The sequence below is a fragment of the Nelumbo lutea genome, chromosome 4, assembly GCF_056320005.1.
Source record: "Nelumbo lutea isolate HS-2025 chromosome 4, American lotus-T2T, whole genome shotgun sequence".
In the NCBI taxonomy this organism is placed as follows: Eukaryota; Viridiplantae; Streptophyta; class Magnoliopsida; order Proteales; family Nelumbonaceae; genus Nelumbo; species Nelumbo lutea.
The window spans coordinates 53,964,167-53,979,982 of record NC_142687.1 but is presented as its reverse complement, the minus strand read 5'-3'; the positions used below and the strand labels follow the sequence as shown (position 1 = coordinate 53,979,982).

Genomic DNA, 15,816 nt, shown 5'->3' with positions numbered 1-15,816 from the left:
ATAGTGTCCGATAACTTGATGTCCCCTTTGCCCGAAATGGGAACAAGAGAGCCATCAGCAATGGATACTCTATCTCGGCCAGAGGACAAGTGATAAGAAGTAAACAAAGATGGCAAGCTAGTCATATGGTCAGATGCACCTGAATCTATTACCCAGCAGTGATTAGTATTACCTGGAGCTGAAGCATGGTAAGCTGAGGCTCGAGTACCTGAATGTGCAAATGCAGATGTAGCAGGAGCTGATGGGGACTGGGATGGCTGAGCTGAACTTCCAACTTCCTTTTCCAACTGTATGAGGGCAGTCCAAACAGCAGCTAAAGTCTCAAGGGATGTACCTGATGAGGATGTTGAATCAGTGTTCACTGCTATATGAGCATTACCCTTCTTATTTCTCAGTTTTGCTGGGACCAAGTGAGGATGTAGCTTCCAACAAGTATCTTTTGTGTGCTTGGGTTTCTTGCAATGTTCACATACCAGATCCCGTTTATCTTCCTTCTTCCGGTCCCTTTCTGAGTCACCCCCTGGCTTGGGTTTAATAGCTGTCAAGGCTAGGAAAGAAGGCTGAGGCTGCATCATAACTTTCCTCCTGGTCTCTTCACTATGCACCAAGGAGTGTGCTTGAGAAAGGGTCACACTATCTATTGTCAATATCTATTGTCGCACAATGTCATATTTTGAATTCAAACCAGCCAGAAACTCAAATACCCTATTCGTCTCAACTTGTTTTCTGTGAGTCTGTGCATCTTTGGGACTCTCCCACTCAAGGGTCTCCAGATGGTAAATCTCATGCCACAAGGATTTCAAGGTAGAGAAGTAGACAGAAACTGGCTTTTCTCCTTGTTTAAGGTTGTTCACCTCACACTTTAGTTCATAGGCTCTGGCAACATTGAGGGGTTGGGAATAGGTTTCTTTCACAACATCCCATATTTCTTTGGCTGTCTTTGCCCACAAGTAATTTCGGCTGATATGTGGCTGCATGGAATTACACAGCCATGCCATAACTAAATAGTTCTCTTGAACCCACTTGGTGTATATTGGGTCCTCCTTGGTAGGTTCTTTCACATCTCCCAAGAGGTAACCCAGTTTTCCCCTTCCTCCAATAGCCATCATGGCTGATTGTGCCCACTCCAAATAATTTGACCCATCAAATCTCATAGTTGTAATCTGAAACCCGGTTTCAAATACATTACCATAACTGTGGTTTCCAAAACTACTATCTCCCTGACCCTTGAACTCCATCTTTGATCAAGATTCAGTGGCTACAAACTGTTAGAGCAATTATACTAGAAAACAGAGTCAAGGAAGTAAGTCTGAAAGCTGATCCGAAACTGATCTGATCCGATCAGAAATACCAACACAAAACCGATCTGAAACTGGTCTGATCCAATCAGGAATACCAACACAAAACTGATCCGAAATCGATCGCCTATCAATCTGAGATGCTGTTCTCTGAAACCACTACTGTGGGGCCCACTAATGTGAGAGCAAAAATAGGGTTAAAACTATTGGTTTGAAGAAAATTAGTGATCTGAAATCACTAAAGTGCTCAGTTGCACTCTCCAAGCAGTTCGCACCAGTAGGACTTGTCATAGGGCACTGTGAAACCCTAAAAAACTAATCCCCTTTGAAGAGGAGGGTTCGGCCCAACAATCAAACCCTAGACACAAACTTAATCACAGTTTGGCAAGTCAAACCCTAGAGCAAACTTGAACACAGTTTGGCCCCTCTTTCTAGATAGGTCCAACCTATCTCGGCTGATTGCAATCTCTAAAAATCAGTAAAGAAACAAACTTACTTACTGATTACCTACCTTCGGTGTACTGTCTTCTAGGGTTACCTGAACCCTAACCTTCGCTGCTTCTTCCTGATTACCAACTCTCTACAGGCTGCGGCAAGTCTTCAACTGCTGCGAACCTCTCCTAGTAATCTTCAAGATTCAGCCACCGAAAAACTTCTTCAAGGCTTCCAGCCCTAGCTAGTTCTCATGTGATCGGCTGGACTAGATACACATGAAAAGCCCTAGATAGGCTCTGATACCAAGTAGAAGATCAAGACTGTAATCAGTCTTGAATCCTAAAAGGTTTTAGGTCTGTAAAACAGAAAAGAAGATGAGAGAAAAGGGAGAGAATAGAAGAGAAGCAAGAGAACACAAGTTGCTGAAAGGAGGGACAGATTCTTAACAGATCTGCCGCCGCCACTCTCTTAATATTTATAGGTTTATGTTTAGTACATGATGAAAGGACACATCTGCCCTTGGTGCTTACATAATAAAGAAAGTAAATAAAACTGAAATAAATAACAGCTGAATTAGCAAACTGACTCAAACTGACACTATTATAACTAAAACAAATACTGTTGTCCTACGAAAACAGTGGGGACCACTGCAGTGGGGCCCACATCAGTGTTCTCTACACTCTCAAATGGTGTTTGATAACACTTTTCAGACGTCTGAGGTCTGAAAACTTTTCTTTTCAGATGCCACTGGTGTTTGGGTTAAGGTCTGATTAGAGGATCTGAAACAGATTCAGATCTGAATTGATAAGACCTGGTTTCATGTCTTACCAGAATCAGACGCATTTCAAATGTGATAAAATGACATTAATGCCCTCATTATTGTAATCTATTTAACAACAACTTAATAATTATAATAAATATTATTACTAAATATTTATTATTAATTAAATAATAACTAATATTTTTATTTGAATAAATAATAACAGTTGGTAATAGTTAAACATTTTAGTGATGTGAAAGAGGAAGAAGGAAGATAAGGAGAAGAATTGTATCGAGAGAGCTTGGTGAATTACTGTACACACCAAGAGACTTTCCATTAAACCTATTTAGCAAAATTACAAGGAGGCCCTTGAATAGGCACCCAAATACAAGCATACATAAAAGGTCTTAAATGCCCTTACACTCTCAACACTCCCCCTCAAGCTGAACATAGATATTTGTCATGCCCAACTTGTTGAAATTGTTGTCAAGCTTTGATTTGGGGAGACCTTTAGTAAGACAATCAACCAACTAATCTTCAGATATCACAAAAGGTAAACAAATCTCTCCATTGGCAACTCTTTCTCTAATGAAATGCCGATCAACCTTTATATGCTTTGTATGATCATATTGAACAGGATTGCAGGCTATGTTTATGGCAACTTGATTGTCACAATATAATATCATTAGAGTATCAATCTGAACTCCCATTTCTGTCAACAAGTACTTCAGCCACAACAGTTCTGAGACACCATGTGCCATAGCTCTGTACTATGCCTCTACACTAGATTGAGCCATAACCTATTGCTTCTTACTTCTCCAAAATACAAGATTACCGCCCACCAAGGTACAATAGCCAGAAGTAGACCGCCTATCATCAATAGAACATGCCTAGTAAGCATCAGAAATAGGCCTCTACCTAGAATACAACATTCCCTTTCCAAGACATCCCTTCGAGTAGGTAAGTATTCTATTCATTGCTTGCATATGAGATGATCTAGGCTTGTGCATGTATTGGCTGACCACACACGTAGCATATGATATATCTAGTCTAGTCAGACACAAGTAGAGAAGGAGACTGACAAATCTTTAATACACACCTTTATCAAGGACATCTCCATCAACTCCCAACTTATAAATGGGATTAATTGAAGTTTCAACCAGTTTACAATCTAATTTTCCTACCTCCTGAAATAGATTGATGACATATTTCCTCTAAGAAATAAAAATGCCCCTCTTTAACCTTGCAACCTCAATCCCTAATAAATGCCAGAGATTTCCAAGATCCTTAATTTCAAATTCAGTAGCAAGGAAAGATTTTAATTCAGCAATCCCAGAGATATTGTTCCTTGTGACAACAATGTCACCGACATATACTATCAACATAGTGACTTTTCCATTTTCTCTCCTGATAAACAGGGTATGATCAGCTTGAAATTGTGAAAAGCCAATTTTCAAAACTTTTCTGAATCTATCAAACCAAGCTCTAAGGGACTATTTAAGGCCATAAAGGGATCTCTTCAAACGGCAAACCTTTCCTTCACTCTTAGGAAAGTACACTCCTAGTGGAAGTTTCATATAAACTTCTTCCCAAAGGTCTCCATTAAGGAAGGCATTCTTAACATCCATTTGATACAAGGACCAAGAATAATGGGCAGCAAGAGACAAGATAACTCAAATAGAATTCATCTTGGCTACAAGAGCAAACGTTTCCTAGTAATCAATGTCGTAAGACTAAGTGTATCCTTTTGCCACAAGTCGAGCTTTATACCTTTCAATTGAACCATCAGCTTTATGCTTCACTATGTAAACCCACTTGCATCTAACACGAACTTTGCCTTTTAGAAGATAAACAATTTCCCATGTCCGGCTTTTTCAATTGCATCCATTTCCTGGTCCATAGCATCCTTTCAATGAGGGAACTGCACTACCTCAGTAATAGAGGAGATATAGGCACAATAAGAGGGTGTTAAAGTATCATAAGAAACATAGTTTGAGATAGGATATTTAGCATATGACCGTTTGCTTTACGAATTGCAATAGGAAGGTTAAGGTCTTATTCTACACTAGGAGGCTCAACAACAGATTCAACATAAGCATCAGAAACAAGAAGAGTTTCAAAATCCAAATTATATGAGTCCAAGAAGTCAGATTGTAATGGACATTCAATCTCTGGAGTCGTCCTCTTTTTCCATCTAACAAACCACTAGTGCAAAGACCGAGGAATAGGAGGAGGCATAGGAGGAGGACTACTACCACCACAATTGTAGGAATCAGCATACAAAAAGAAGTTCGATCTTCACTAACATTCTCTCCCTAAACAAAAGGACAAGAGATGGAGAAGAAGGAAGTAGACTCAAAGAATATGACATCTTTGGACACATACATTTTTTCCAAAACAAGGGTCATAACAACGATACCCTCTTTCGATTGCAGAATATCCCAAGAAGACACACTTGATAGATTTTGGATCAAATTCCAACCTAGAAGGACTCATGTCATGGACAAAGCAGACGCACCCAAAAAACATGGGAGGAAGATGGAAGGTATCCTCATTAGGGAAAAGAAGTTGATGAGGAGACTAGGGATGAAGGGTCTACGAGGGAAGTGAAAGGATAAGAGATCCATCATATGGATGGCTGAGCCCTTGCAGGTAGGTTGGGCGAAATCTCAAAAATTTCTCCCTCTCCCATCTGGGAATCACATTCCCTGTTTTAGAAAATCTGCATTTTCAATGATCAATCTTGAACCTAAACCGAACCAGATCTGAAACCAAAAGGTAGGAGAGGGATATACCTGATATGAAGAAACAATATCTCCCAATGAAGGTATTCACGCCCAAGGAAAAATCCAAAGACTGCTCCCACTGAAGATGACACAGTGTAGGGTGGAGCAGAATCAACAGTGTTCTTCCCAAGAACCGAATCCTTCAACAAGAATTCGATGGAGGCTATGTGAGCACGACTTCAAATCAGCCTTTCTCCAAAGACTGATATCAAGAACCTTTCTTGATCGCTCCTAACAGTGGAGATCGAACTGGCAATGGTGGCAGCAGGAGGAGGGCGCAAGAGCAGAAGATGGCGCAGTCTTACTATAGTTGTCTTCTCTCTTTCTGTGATCTGAGATCCGTTGATTTGATGTTTCTGGAGGTTCGCCCTCCTCCTTTTATAGACTTAAAGAGAGCTCCTTCATTAGGAGTTTCCTAATCCAAATCCTTATTTGGATCTGGACTCTCTTTAAGAGATAAGGAAAACCCTTATCTTATCCGCAGATTAGATCAGCCCTCCTAATCTTATTAGGAGTTTTCCAGATCCAAATCTCTATTTGGATCTAGAGATAACTCCCTATCCTATCTGTTGATCCAAATCCCAGATCCGCCCCTTCTTTAACTAATCAAATTAGACCAGTTCAAAATGGGCTTTAGGCCCATTAAGTCCATGTGCTCATTAACCTTCCAAACTGCTGCCTAGTTGGGCTTCCTTGTATGGCGTGGGACCCAAACATTGATCCACACATCAGCCACATGGGTTCAGCCTAGGCTCTGTTACAAGGCCTGGCCAAATTCACTGTTATGGGCAGTGAACCCCTGAGCCCATCACCATGGGCTCTTAATGGGCCCAACACTTACACTAAGTGGTCCCTGGGCCAAGCTAGAAGATGTAGAGGAAAGAGTGGTGGAAGAGCAATAGAACACAGAATTTTAGGAGAAGAACATAATGTCAATTATTCTGCCGCCACCACTTTAAGTTAATATATATAGGTTATGCTAGTTACATGAAAGGACATATCTGCCCTTGGTGTTTACATCATAAGTGCTAACAAATAACAAACAATATAAAACTGAAACTAGAAATAACAGAACAAAAAAATAACCACAACTGTGACTAGCTACATTCTACCCTACGGACAGAGTGGAACCACAACTGTGGGGCCCACATCACTGTTCTCTACACTCCCCCTCAAGTTGGGGAGTATATGCTCATCATTCCCAACTTGGATAGATCCGCCTCTAGCTTCTTTCTTGATACGGCTTTAGTAAGAATGTCTGCTAGTTGCATACTGGATGTGATGTAAGGGAGGCATACTTCTTGAGATGAGACCCTCTCTCGCACAAAATGACGGTCAACTTCAATGTGTTTGGTTATGTCATGCTGTACTGGATTATGTGCTATATTAATGGCGGCTTGATTATCACAGTACAGCATTAGGGGCTTCTCATACTCAATACCCAACTCCTCAAGTAGAGATCTTATCCATAGGATTTCAGCCACTCCATTGGCCATGGACCTGTATTCTGCTTCAGCACTTGACCGGGAGACAACACTTTGTTTCTTACTTCTCCAGGAGACAAGGTTTCCTCCCACAAGGGCACAATATCCCAAGATAGACCTTCTGTCATCAACACTCCCAGCCCAATCTGCATCAGTATAAACCTCCACTTTCATGTGATTGTTGTTCTTGAAAAGTATGCCCCTACCTGGGCATCTCTTCAAGTAAGCTAAGATTCTTTATGCCGCAAAAAAGATGTGTGGTTCTAGGAGAATGCATGTACTGGCTGACAACACTAACAGCATAGGTAATATCTGGCCGAGTGAGGCTGAGATATAGGAGCTTTCCTACCAGTTGCTGGAACATAACTTTGTCTTCCAGAAGCTCCCCACTCTCGGCACTAATCCTGTGATTCTGTTCAATTGGTGTCTCTGCAGGCTTGACACCTAACTTCCCAGTTTCTGCCAACAGGTCTAGGACATATTTCCTCTGAGATATAAAGATCCCCTGTTTGGATCTAGCAAACTCAATACCCAAAAAATACCGAAGTACACCAAGGTCCTTCACCTCAAATTCTTGGTGAAGAAGCTGTTTAAGAGACTCAATCTCATGGCTATCATTCCCTGTGACCACAATATCATCAACGTATACTGCCAACAGTGTCAAAGAGGACTCCACCCTCTTGATGAACAGGGTATGATCTGACTGGGCCTGTACATATCCAAACTTCACAAGTGCTAGTCTGAATCTATCGAACCAAGCCCTAGGTGACTGTTTCAAACCATACAAAGCCTTGTTGAGCTGGTAGACCTTCTTACCTACTTCTGCATCATAGAACCCAGGAGGCAAACGCATGTAAACTTCTTCCTGCAAATCTCCATTCAGAAAGGCATTTTTCACGTCCATTTGGTATAAAGGCCAGGTGTGACTTGCTGTAAGAGACAAGAGAACTCGAATAGTAGTCATCTTGAATACCGATGCAAATGTCTCCAAGTAATCTATGCCATAAGTCTGTGTAAACCCTCTTGCAACTAACCGAGCTTTGTACCTCTCAATAGATCCATCTGCATTATGCTTCACCGTAAATACCCATCTACATCCAACTGGTTTCTTTCCTTTTGGCAAATCAACTACCTCCGAGGTGTTGTTCTTCAACAAAGCATCCATCTCAACTTGCATTGCATCTTTCCATTCAGGGACGGATAGGGCTTCTTGCACTATTCTTGGAATAGGGACATTGGAAATGGAGCTAAGGTAGGACCTGTAGGTAGGAGATAGACAATCATAGGTTAAAAAGTGGGAAATACAGTGGGCTGTGGATGTGGTACAATGTCGTTTCCCTTTACGGACTGCAATTGGAAGGTCAAGATCATCTGTAGGGAAAGTCTCTGTGGGCTCTGGGACTGAAGTATCTGGACCTGGAGCTGCAGATGAGATTGGAGCTGGTCTGGATTGCTGATGATCAGGATCAACCTGCCTACACCGCCTGTGATAAACCCTCAACTCCTGATCCCGCTGACCACCCCCACCATTGCAACTTTCCCTCAACTCCTGATCCCTCTGACCACCCTCACCATTGCGGTTCTTATCACCCAATGGAATAGGTAAAGGAACTACCCCACTCTCACTGCTCTCCCCTTGAAGACAAGAACTCAAACCCCCACTCTCACTACTCTCCCCTTGAGGGGCAACCCGAGGATAATAGGGTGTCCCCTCAAAGAAAGTGACATCCATGGAGACAAACTTCCTCCCGGAGACAGGATCATAACAGCAATAACCCTTTTGAATTTGTGCATAACCAAGGAAGATGCATTTGGAGGCTTTGGGTTCGAACTTGGAGGGATGGGGTCCGAGAAGCTGAACAAAGCAAGTGCAACCGAATGTCTTAAGGGGAATAGAAAACAAGTCCTTACGTGGGTGTAGAAGCGAAAAAGGAGATTGCATATCAAGGACCTTGGAAGGGACTCGATTAATAAGGTATACCGTCGTGAGGATAGCATCCCCCCAGAAGCAAATAGGGACATTGGAAGTAAACATGAGGCTTCTAGCCACTTTCAAAATGTGTCTATTCTTCCTCTCGACAACTCCATTCTGCTGAGGTGTATGAGGGCAAGAGTTCTGGTGGATAACCCCATGATGAAGAAGATAAGATGTCAATGATTTGGCAAAGTATTCCTTTGTGTTATCAGATCGAAGAACTTTGATCTTGGCATCAAACTGGGTTAGAATCATTTGGTGAAAATTTTGGGTCAGGGAAGGTACCTCATCTCGTGAACGCATGAGATAAACCCAAGAAAAAACGGGTTTGGTCATCAACAAATAACAAAAATTATCTGTACCCACCAATGGAAGGGATATGATAAGGCCCCCAAACGTCAGTATGCACAATATCAAAAGAATTATCACTCTTTTTATTACTCAATAAATAAGGCTTTCTACAATGCTTAGCAAACTCACAACTTTCACACTGTAGTTGAGACAACTCAATAGACTAAAATAAAGTAGGAAACAGACTCTGTAAAGATCGAAAAGACAAATGACCTAATCGGTTATACCAAAGCATAACCGGACTCACACTCTGAGAAACAAAAGATAACTTCTCTACTAACTCTCCCTGACGGAACCGCTCCCCGAGCAGATAGATCCCATTCGTCTCACGGCCAATCTCAATCACCTTCTACGTCTCCAAGTCCTGAAAAACACATCGGTTAGGGAAGAAGGTTACTAAGCAGTTCATATGCTTGGCAATACTACTGACTGAAAGAAGGTTAGTATCAAGCTTAGGCACATGCAAGACAGATGATAGGGACATAGTATCTGAAAGCTTGATGTCACCCTTCCCAGAAATAGGAACTAGGGAGCCATCAGCAATAGATACCTTATCTCTACCAGAAGACAAATGGTAAGTAGTAAACAGTGAAGGCAAGCTAGTCATGTGATCAGATGCACCTGAGTCTATTACCCAACAAGGCTCAGTAGTACCTGGAGCTGAGGCATGATAGGCCGAAACTCGAGTACCTGAATGGGCGAAGGCAGATGTGACAGGGGCTGATGGAGGTTGTGGTGGCTGAGCTGAATTTCCAACCTCCTTTTCTAGCTGTATTAGGGCAGCCCGAACTATAACTAAGGTCTCCAAAGATGTTCCTTTTGTGCCAAATGAGGATGTTGAATCAGTGTTCATGGCTACATGAGCAGTGCCCTTCTTGTTTCTTAACTTCGCAGGAACCAAGTGAGGATGCAGTTTCCAACATGTCTCTTTTGTATGTTTGGGTTTCTTACAATGTTCACATACTACATCCTTCTTGTCTTCCTTCCTCCTGTCCTTCTCTGAATCACCCCCTGATTTGGGTGTAGCCGCTACAAAGGCTGATACGGGTTGCATCATAACCTTCCTTCTGGTTTCTTCACTGTGTATAAATGAGTAGGCCTGAGAAAGAGTCACACTGTCTCTAGTCAAAATTTGATGCCTCACAATATCATATTCTGGGTTCAGTCCCGTCAGGAACTCGAACACTCTGTTTGTCTCAATGTGCCTTCCATGGGTCTGAGCATCTTTGGGACTCTCCCACTCAAGAGTCTCTAAGTGATCAATCTCATGCCACAGGGACTTCAAGGTAGAGAAGTAGACTGATACCGGTTTCTCTCCTTGTTTAAGGGTGTTCACTTCACATTTCAATTCATATGCTCTGGCAACATTAAGGGGTTGGGAGTAAGTTTCTTTCATAACATCCCACATCTCCTTGGCTGTCTTTGCCCACAAATAGTTCCGGCTAATATGAGGCTGCATAGAATTACACAGCCATGTCATAACAAAGTAGTTTTCTTGCATCCACTTGGTATATGTCGGGTCTCCCTTGGAAGGTTCTTTCATATCTCCCAGGAGGTACCCTAATTTACCTCTTCCACCAATAGCCATCATGGCTGATTGGGCCCATTCCAAATAGTTTGATCCATCAAACTTTATGGCTGTAATCTGACCACCCATATCAAAAACACCACCATAACTGATGTTCCCAAAACTACCTTCTGCCTGAATCTTAGACTCCATTTCTGTCAAGTCTCAAAAACAGTACTTGAGTCACCAATCACAATCAAAATAGTATAGGCCTGATCTGTATTGTCAGTGTATGTGCACAAAACCGAAGTAATTCTGATCTAAAACCAACTAGCCAACACAGCAGTAGCTGTCTGTAGATCTCTAACCCCCTTAGAACTCTGAGAACAACTTTAAAACAAAACTGATATGCTAGGGAAAGTTAGGGTTTTAATCAGTCCTGAAAGGAAACAATTCAGTCGCACAGTCTAAATTGTATAGATGAGCTTGCAGTAATAAGAAACCCTAGAATCTATCGAACCTACCAATCAACTTAAGAGTAGCTCTAGGTAGATCACAGGGTTCAGTCTACCACTAGGGCTTGCCGCAGATCACTTTCAAACCAAGGAAAAATAGTTCGTTGCCTTCTAGGGTTACTTGAACCCTAATCTTCTCTGATCCTTCCTGACCACCAACACTCTGCAACCCTAGCAAGTTTCCAACAGCTGCTAGTACCTCTGGCGATCTCCAAGAATCAGCCTGGGAACTCCTCTTCAGCTTTCAGCCCTAGGAGATTCTCATGTGGTCGGCTGGTATTAGACTCACATGAAAAACCCTAACTTGGCTCTGATACCATGTAGGTTGTCAAGACTGCTATTCAGTCTTGATCACTAAGAGATTTCAGGTTCGATGAGAAGAGAATGTGAAGAAGATGTAGAGGAAAGAGTGGTGGAAGAGCAATAGAACACAGAATTTTAGGAGAACAGAATGTCAATTATTCTGCCGCCGCCACTTTAAGTTAATATATATAGGTTATGCTAGTTACATGAAAGGACATATCTGCCCTTGGTGTTTACATCATAACTGCTAACAAATAACAAACAATATAAAACTGAAACTAGAAATAACAGAACAGAAAAATAACCACAGTTGTGACTAGCTACATTCTACCCTACGAACAGAGTGGGACCACCGCTGTGAGGCCCACATCACTATTCTCTACACCAACGTACCCAGGTTTTGACCCCCTATAAGGATCTCACTGATTGTCATATCAAAGACAGCCCAATCCGACACCTAATGCAGCATCATAATCGAGTCTAGGAATCAAGTGTAACTTTCCAGTTGCCTATCAATCTCCAAGGTCCAGGGCAATACTGGAAATCTGGTCTGGTTCATTTCAAGTAAACCTACATTGCATGTACTCCAAGTCTCACCCTGGCGGCTGAGACAAGCCACCCCAACCAACTTGGCAGCACATCAGTGTCAGCCTTGGCAGGATAAATCTCCCCAGACTTATCCAACGGCTGTGAACATTCTAAACTAACACGAGTCTCATATGTGTCCATCTTAAGGGTATTACACAGAAACACACCACAATAACATGAATCAAATATGTACTTTATTCATTTACAATAAATGTCATAATGTACATCATTCTGATTGGAGCTAAGGGCATACACTGTCTAACAGGAAGTCTATTAATAAGATATATAACTGTTTGAGCAGCATCCCCCCAAAATCGAGTTGGGACATGCATCTGGAATAACAAGCCTCTTCAACTTTAATCACATGTTTGTTTTTCCTCTCTGATACCCCATTTTGTTGGGGAGTATGAGGGCAGAAACTCTGGTGAATCACTCCTCTCTTCAAGAAATGTTTGTAAGTGCTTCTCAAAATACTCATTGGCATTGTTAAATATAATAATCTTAATCTTCTTCTCAAATTATATCTCCACCATACTGAAGAAGCCTTTTACAATCGAAGGAACTTCATCTCAACTCTTCATCAAATACAACAAAAAAAACACGAGTAGTCATCAACAAAGAGAATGAAATATTTATAGCCACCCATAAATGGAATAGAATAAGGTCCCCAAAGATCAATATGTATTAAGTTAAAAGCAACATTGCTTCTTTTGTTACTTGCAAAATATGTGGTTTTGCATTGCTTTGATAGTTGACAGACTTCACTCTGTAGACTAGAACTAGACAAGGACTCAAAAAAACTAGGAAACAAAAACTTCAAGGAACCAAAAGACACATAACCAAGACGGTGATGCCACAATCTCAATTGACTTAGTTTCTCATCATGATAGGACTCAGACTGACACATCAACCCTAACTTTGGAGACTAAGCAAGAAGATAAACTCCATCAACTTCATGTCCATTGCCAAGCATCTTCCTCATACTCAAGTCCTAAAAGACACAATGAGATGGAAAGGTTACAAAGCAATTATGAAACTTTGTAAGAGAACTAACAAATAAGAGATTTCTATGCAACTGTGGAACATGGAGTACAGAGTTCAAAGAAAGGTTATTGGTAAGTTTAACTTCACCCACACCCAAGGTTGGAGTCTGAGATCCATCGGCAATAGTAATCTTACATTTCCCTAAAAAAAAATCTATAAGTGGTAAAGTAGGAAGGTATACCAGTCATATGATCACTACCTCTTGTGTCAATTATCCAAGAGATAGAGGGTGGGGCATGACATGCAAGTGCAGTACCTGATTTTGCAAAGGCACTAGAAGAAGAATGTGAACCAATAGATGTAGGCAACACGCTCTTTTCAAGATGGAGTAAGATGCCTCTCAATTTTTCCATTACATCAAAGGTGTCATGAGTAGATGTTGGAGCAGGAGGATTTCCCTCAGGCATGTGAATCTGAGAATCATGACTAGTTGTAGCAACATGAGCATTTACTTTCTTTCCAATTTTAAACTTCTCAGGATTCAGTGGGGATTTAGTTTTCAACATCTATCCTTGGTGTGCTTTACCTTCTTACAATATTCACAAAATACCTCTTCAAGTTTACCAAAACTCTACCTAGTCTTTATGGACACGAGCAATGTGCTCACCTATAGACACTTGCATCATAGCATTCCTCCTACTCTCTTCATTCTGCACAAGAGAATATGTTGTGGAGAGTGACAAAATATCAACACATAGGATGTGTTGCCTGGTGAAGTCATAATCATCATTCAGCCCAACAAGAAAATTAAAAAACTCAGTTTTTTTCATTGTACTTCCTATACTGTTCAACATCAACATGATCCTTCCATTCCAAAGCCTTTATATGATCAATTTCTTCCCAAATTGATTGTAAGGAGGGGAAATACATGGCCACTGATCCCCCCCCCCATCTAGGAATGGCAACGGGGTGGGGCAAGGACAAGGAGCCTCTCCTCATCCCCGTCCCTACCCCGCTAACGGGGACAAGTTTATCCCCATCCCCATCCCCACAAGGATCTCCATCCCCGCGAGGATCCCCATTCCTCGTGGTTTTTTATGATGTTAACCATTTTGTTTTTGTTTTTTATTTTATTTAAAAAAATAAAAATAAAATAATTAAAATTTACAATTCTATTAGAAAAGATTCAAACATATTCAACCATATTTTTAAAAATATTAATATATAGATGTATGTGTACATATATACATATACAACGTATGCATACATATATACATATATATTAGTGGGGATCCCACGAGGCGGGGATCGGGGTCCCCACTAGGCGGGGAGTGCTTTCCCCATCCCCATCGCTACCCCATTCGGGGCGAATCCCCACGGCTCTACCCCTGTCGCATATTACATGCTTCTCTTCACAATTGATAGATTCTAGCAATGTTTTTAGCTTGAGAACAAGTTGCAGTCAATCTGTCCAAAATATCTTTAGCTATTAGAAGGAACATATAGTTGCAGGCAATGTGTGGCTGCATAGAGCATAAAAGCCAAGACATAACCAACAAATTATCCTGCTCCCATTTGGAATAGTTTGGATCTTCAAGCTTTGGCTTAGCTTCCTTACCAGTAATAAATCCAAGCTTACCTCATCCACCTATTGTAAGCTTAGTTGATTGAGACCATTCAAGAAAATTTGTTCCATCAAGTTTTACAATAGTAATCTGTCCTCTGGCATTGTCATTACTTCCCGGGAGGACATAGGTAGGTACACGAACATCTTTGTGTGAGTCCATCTATCACAATCCCTCCAAAAACACCTTTCTCACCAAAACCACTATATCCCAACACCGGTTGAACTCCCAAACACCTTTCTCACAAGTTTAGATACGAGCTACAATAGTAAACCTAGAAAAATAGGTACTAGTGGCAAAACAGGGAAAGAAAAAAAATTTCCAACAATGTTTATTATTAGTTAATAAAAATAAATAAATATTTATTATTAATTAAGTAATAAATAATTACTTATTTCAAATAATCATAAAATTTATTTATTAATAGAGTACTGTTTTTATTTAATATTCTTTTTATTATTTATAATATTATCAAACAGTCTATTTCTAAGAGTAAAATAGTAAACTTCACAATTTCAGATGTTCGACAATTTCAGATGTTGGAGAATCGCTCCAACTCAGAACCTCTAAAAAGTAGAAAATCATTTCTACTCCTTTTCAGATTTCAGACCCAACTTTTCAGACATCAGACTTGAGATTTATCAAACACCACCTCAGTTTCTTCACCATAACCATCAAAAAGTCATACACAGCCTAAAATCCAGTGTTTCATGGGAGCATGAGTTAAAATGTCCGTATGTTTCCTAATACTTCAACATATTTCCATTTCCATGAGCACTAACACAGAATATTACTGGAATCAACATATTCCTCAGTGAAAACTACCAGCACTGCATAGAGTACAACTCTACAAGACAAGGTGTGCGTTTGTCCTACACCACCAGTCCTAAGCCTGGATAAAGGAGGAAAGGAGCATCAGGTTGGCATCCAGCACTAAAATAGTGCCAAACTCTCATGATCATGTAGTAGCCAAGCCCATATGATGATGATGATTGTACATATTTACATTTGAGGGACTTGTCATTTTTCATCAAAGGATAGTTATCGTTACCTTAACCTTACTCCCAAAACTTAGACATTTCAAGCTTAAGAAACTTTTACAAGAAAAATCCCAAAAGAAACACTCGAAGTTGATTCCCAAAATAAAAATACTATGTACCATTCACTTTCTAACCTTTGCTTCACATAAATCAAGAATTCTCTAG

At 40.8% G+C, this 15,816-nt stretch overlaps 1 protein-coding gene across 6 annotated transcripts in view; it reads right to left on the bottom strand.

The window, feature by feature from the left end:
• Positions 1–15,816, bottom strand: part of AFH14 (Formin Homology 14) — an 89,675-nt gene that overhangs the window by 60,383 nt on the left and 13,476 nt on the right. The window lies entirely within an intron of this gene.